This window comes from Eleutherodactylus coqui, chromosome 12 (assembly GCF_035609145.1).
Source record: "Eleutherodactylus coqui strain aEleCoq1 chromosome 12, aEleCoq1.hap1, whole genome shotgun sequence".
NCBI classification, from domain to species: Eukaryota; Metazoa; Chordata; class Amphibia; order Anura; family Eleutherodactylidae; genus Eleutherodactylus; species Eleutherodactylus coqui.
In genome coordinates this window covers 13107687-13113686 of record NC_089848.1, presented here as the reverse complement: position 1 = coordinate 13113686, position 6000 = coordinate 13107687, and positions in this window count along the sequence as shown.

Genomic DNA, 6000 nt, shown 5'->3' with positions numbered 1-6000 from the left:
CCACGCATTACGTTTGATAGATCCCTACTGTTCTAGTGTAATAAACGCTATAAAATATGCAATTACATTGCATATGTGCGGCATTTATATGGAACGTCACTAAGCGACAGAGTGGGTCGTTAAGAAAAAACACAAGTCAGACTGCGCATAACAACCTGCATGAGATATGCTGTCATTCACAGCACTATGGCGGCTCACACAGCGGTAAAACGTTGCGTTGTACATGCAGCGTTTTACAACACGCTCTTGTGAGTTTGCCCTAACCTGTGCACTGAGTTCAGCTTCCACCCGCAGTCAATGGATGCCTCAAAAACTTGACATCCTCCTCTGACTCCTTTCAACAACAACTAGTTTACATTCCCAGGATTGCCTTTCGTTGTAAATTCTTCCTCAGTCGCGCCGTTCTCTGTCAGCTCCCATCACTGTTGCATGTTGGCAGGTTGTGTAATCCTAGCTAGTCTGGTGCCGGCACAGATTACCGGGCATTGATTGAAGTCCTGCAGATCATTCAGTTTTCTCATTCCAATGTGGATTCACCCTGAAACTAAGTGCTTAGTTGATTTCCTGCTGCGCTCAGCGGTCACTTGTCTAATTTCCATACAGAATAATCGTGAATCGCTAATAAAGTCGCCATCCAGTGTATTGTTCCCCAGAAGGAGCTCTTATCTGCGCCAGAAATAGTTTATTTTCAAGCGTATTCACAAACGAAAAGGAAATGCCACACGAGATACAGGGGAATAAAATAAACCCCTCGCAAAATATGTCATACCTAACGCAGGAGGAAGTGCAGAACAGGTTAAAGATTAAAATCGATAAATCGCCAGGCCCAGATGGAATACACCCAAGGATACTAAGGGAACTAAGTGACGAGATAGCTAGGCCGCTATATGTAATATTTCTAGACACTATCAAGACCGGTGTAGTACCATTGGATTGGCGCATTGCCAACGTGGTTCCAATTTATAAAAAGGGGACCAAAAGTGAGCCTGGTAACTACAGGTCAGTAAGTCTCACTTCAGTAACGGGAAAAATATTCGAGGGGATTCTGAGAGACGCCATCGATGAGCACCTCAAGGAGAACAAGGGAATAACTCCTCACCAGCATGGATTCATGAAGGGTCGCTCATGTCAGACAAATCTGATCAGTTTCTACGATGAAGTAAGCTCTAAGCTGGACCTGGGAGAGTCTATGGATCTCGTATATCTGGACTTCTCTAAAGCATTTGACACAGTGCCACATAATAGGCTAATATACAAAATGAGACAGCTTGGATTGGGTGAAAACGTATGTAATTGGGTTAAAAATTGGCTCAATGATAGAAAGCAGAGGGTGGTAATAAATGGTTCGTACTCCGATTGGGCCACAGTCTCTAGTGGGGTGCCACAAGGTTCAGTATTGGGCCCCATTCTGTTCAATATATTTATCAGTGACCTGATAGAGGGACTGCACAGCAAAATTTCCATATTTGCAGATGACACAAAATTATACAAAATATACAATGCAATGGAGGACAATGTGCGGCTACAAACGGACCTAAATAAGCTGGGGGCTTGGGCAGAAAAATGGCAAATGAAGTTCAATGTTGATAAATGTAAGGTTATGCACATGGGCAGCAAGAATGGATGTTACCAATATTTACTGAATGGGGTACCGCTAGGGAAAAGTGATATGGAAAAAGACCTACGGGTACTAGTGGGCTATAGACTAAACTGGAGTAACCAATGCCAATCAGCTGCTGCAAAGGCAAATAAAGTTTTGGGGTGCATTAAAAGGGGTATAGGGGCGAGGGACGAGAACATTATCCTTCCATTATATAAGGCACTACTTGTCAGGCCTCACATGGAATACTGCGTACAGTTCTGGTCACCGGTGCTCAGGAAAGATGTCACAGTGCTTGAGGGAATTCAAAGAAGGACAACTAAACTAATACATGGAATGACGGGACTGGAATACCCAGAGAGGCTATCAAAATTGGGATTATTTACTCTAGAAAAAAGAAGGTTAAGAGGCGACCAAATAACCATGTATAAGTACATGAGGGGACAACACATGGATCTCTCCCAGGATCTGGTTATACCCAGGACTGCAACCGTAACAAGAGGACATCCGCTACGTTTAGAGGAAAGCAGGTTTCATTACCAACATAGAAAGGGATTCTTTACTGTTAGAGCAGCTAGACTGTGGAACTCTCTGCCTGAGGACGTAGTGATGGCAAAATCCTTAGAGGAGTTTAAAAGGGGACTAGATGTCTTTCTGGAGAGGAAGGACATTATAGGATATAAATCTTAGGTTAATTGTCAATCCGGGTATATAGGCAGGTAGGAACTATTAGGGGTTGATCCAGGGAACAGTCTGATTGCCATTAGGGAGTCGGGAAGGAATTTTTTCCCCAAAAGGGCTAATTGGCTTCTGCCCTTGGGGTTTTTTGCCTTCCTCTGGATCAACAAAACAGGAGGCTAGACAGGCTGGACTAGATGGACATTGTCTTCATTCAGCCTTACGAACTATGTTACTATGTTACTATGATGACTGCAGCTTTTACGCTTACGGATCTGAGAACGCACTCTTCAGGCTCTCACTGCCCTTATTTTTTCAATTTCATTTCTACGACAGTTTCTGCAGTTATCTGCAGCCGAGCAATAATTTCATATCAGCAAAACCCATTACAGGGCGCAAAGGGCTCGGAAGTGTTCTCAGGGAAATCTCTAATAACTGGAGTTCTCTACATTAAGGGCAAACGGAGCCGCTGGAGCTGCTGGTGACGTCACATCACACGAAGTGGTACTGGCTCTTTATAAATTAGATCGTCAGCTCTACTGCCGAAGTCTGTGGAATAGCATGGTAAACTCACAAGTATGATCTCACACAACCTGATTTGTATTACAGATTTCGCGATCACCGTCCACATAGAAAAAGTGGGGATTGAAAGGCATGTATTTTCGATTTTTCCTTCACACTTGCAGATACAAATTGAGTATTCTGCGAGCGGAAGAAAAACCGCAGCATGCTCTATTTCCCCATGGAATCTACGCGGATGGCCTCCATTGAAGTCAAAGGAGACATCAGACCCGCAGTTAATCGCATATGTGCTGCGTGTAACCGTGTTATCACTAAGCGACGGAGCGGGAAATACAAATAAAGAGGAAAAAAAGACTACTGTGAGCCTCGGTGGTCATCCGCAATACAGTTTAAGGTCGGTCTCACACGGACAGGTCGTATTCCGCTTGCGGGAGCCCGCAGCAGTGACCCTGCGTACCTTAGCTTTTCTGTAATGCGAATGACCACGGATGCTCGCCGTCAGTCATGTAACATAGTAACATAGTATGTTAGGTTTAATGAAGACAATGTCCATCTAGTTCAGCCTGTTTTAACCTCCTTGTTGGTTCAGAGGAAGGCAAAAAAGCCCTGCAAGCCAATTTACCTCCTATGGAGGAAAAATTTTACATCTTGATCCCATAATGGTAGCCAGAGTAATCCCTGGATCAACGTTTGAGATGGTCACCTAATGTCTATATCCTGTAATCATGTAGCGCTCTAGGAAGGCATCTAGTCCCCTCTTAAACACCTCTATGGATTTTGCCATTGCAACACCCCAGAGGGGTGACCCTGGGCACCTGGCTAACTTGAAGAGCTGGGAGGGAAAAGTGCTGGCTTGTCACGCCGGCATTTACCAGGCTCTGGTCCCTGAGGGATGACATGCAGCCAAAGCCAGAGCAAGATTGCAGGCCAACTTCGACACCCCTAGGATAGGGAATGCCAATAAACAGGATGGGGGAGTAGTAGTACTAATCACTCGTGACGCCACCGTTCCCACACACCAGTATGCTACGCAGTGGAGAAATGAACTCAAAGACTTGTGTATAATACTTTGGGTCCCCAGGAACTGTTAGGGCCCGGTATAATTTTTACTGAATAATAGCTTTTACAACAGGTAATGCAGGTACAATTCACTTTAAACGTTAGCAGGCTATAGCTCAGAGGTAGGGAGGATACACAGGATGAATACGGTCCTACAGTCCATGTTATCTGTATGTCAGTGGTCCTGGATTGGGAGCACTCAAGAGGAGAAAGGAGGGTAGAGGTCACTCCACAGACACTATGGCAGACAATTACTAAAGAAGGCTTAGCCAATAAACACTTTGCACGGCAGGCACGTGGGTGTTACAATAAAGTACCTCCGTGCAGTGATCCTAACTATGGACAGCCGCACAGGAAAAGCCCATAGTGTGAACTAGTACCTTGTTTAAAACTTAGAAAGGTCTCTCTCTCCAATGATGGGACTCACTCCTTTCACATCCACACTCCAAACGATACGGGATATCTCTCCTCTTGCTCTATCTTCACCTACATGGAAGCTGAAGGTGCTTCCATGTGGCTCTGTGTTAGCACTCTGTGACAGGCAAGATGAAACTCCTTTCTCGCTCTCAATCACTCCTATTGATACCTTCTCTCATACCACATGACAAGACGAATTAATACATTTACATGCAGGCAGTGATTTTATTACTGTTAACCTCTCAAGCGCTGCAGCTGTGCAACACACACAATAGATATGACAAGACAGGCTTTGCACAGTGCATCTACATAGGACAAAACATGTATGACATTTATGTAGTGGACCAGGATAGTCTTCTGAGCCACTACGCCATCGCCACATGCTCAGGCAGAGCGTTCCACAGTCTCACTGCTCTTACAGTAAAGAACCCACTTCTATGCTGGTGATGAAACCTGCTTTCTTCTAGACATAGAGGCTGCCCTCTTGTTACCGTCGCAGTCCTGGGTATAAACAGATCATGGGAGAGATCCTCGTATTGTCCCCTGATGGATTTAAATATAGTTATTTGGTCGCAGTACAGTTTTAAAAAAATGTTTGTTTTTCCCACGCCGTCGCTAGGTGATGACACGTGTACCCGCTGCCTATCTGCAATGTCAATTGTGGATGGGCTGCAGGTTGGACAGCTTCCATTGACTTCAATGGAAGCTGTCCATCTGGGAAAAAAAACACAACTGAACCTAATTAGGTTAAATAGCCTTTGTAAATCAGTGTGGGTGTTTTGCGTATTCATGTGAATACAACATACGTGCACAAAAAATACAGTTCTATATGCCGATAGATGCTCAAAAATGACTTGTTGATTCGCAAACACGTTAGGTTGAGGCAAGCATATTAATGCATACGGTCATCTGAAGACGCCCTTACACTCAGCTTTTGGGCTCCTTCACACGGGCATTATGCACCTGGGTTTTGCACGCATAATATGCTGTACCAATCTGCCATAGGCTCCCATGCTGCCACTCACACATATTACGTGAAATACTCGTGCAAAAAATATCATAGTATGTTCCATTACACGCACATACACACAAAGAGAGTGCATGTAGACTTGCTGCGGGCCGCCTTGTGAAGCCGCCCTTTCTTGTATAATTGCATCATTTTTCTAACATACAGATGGGTATTACCCCCCGAGTGTTCATAGTAATGTCCATAAGCCCAGGATTGTCATGGAAGCTGTAGAACAAATGTGGGAACAAATCCCTCACGCTTATGGATATTACTTTGAACATGTGGGTGGTCACATCTATCTGGATGTTAGACAAATGATGCAAATATTGAAAAGCTGCAAGTTAGGAATTTAAAAAAATAAAATAAAATTACACCCTTAGAAGTTGTCGTTTTGCTGTAAAACCCAGCATGCAGTTCCATCTCAGGCACATATGTAAATGATGAGAGTTGTGTTGTGATTAGATGAAGGGTCTTGTCACTGAAGGCCATAAAACTGCTTCTTGCTTGTCCTATAAAAGGCTCTCAGAGGCTACTTGTGTGTAGTGACCTCTTCTTCCGCTTGTAAAGAGCTTGTTGACCACTAGACGCCTCTACGACGTTACCAGAGTCGGAGAGTGGTGCATTATTGGGATGTGAGAAGCTGGATGGTTGTATCGATGAATTGTCCCGCACCGGGCCGTTCTGACCAGACTGTTAGGAGATGTTGGAACCAGTG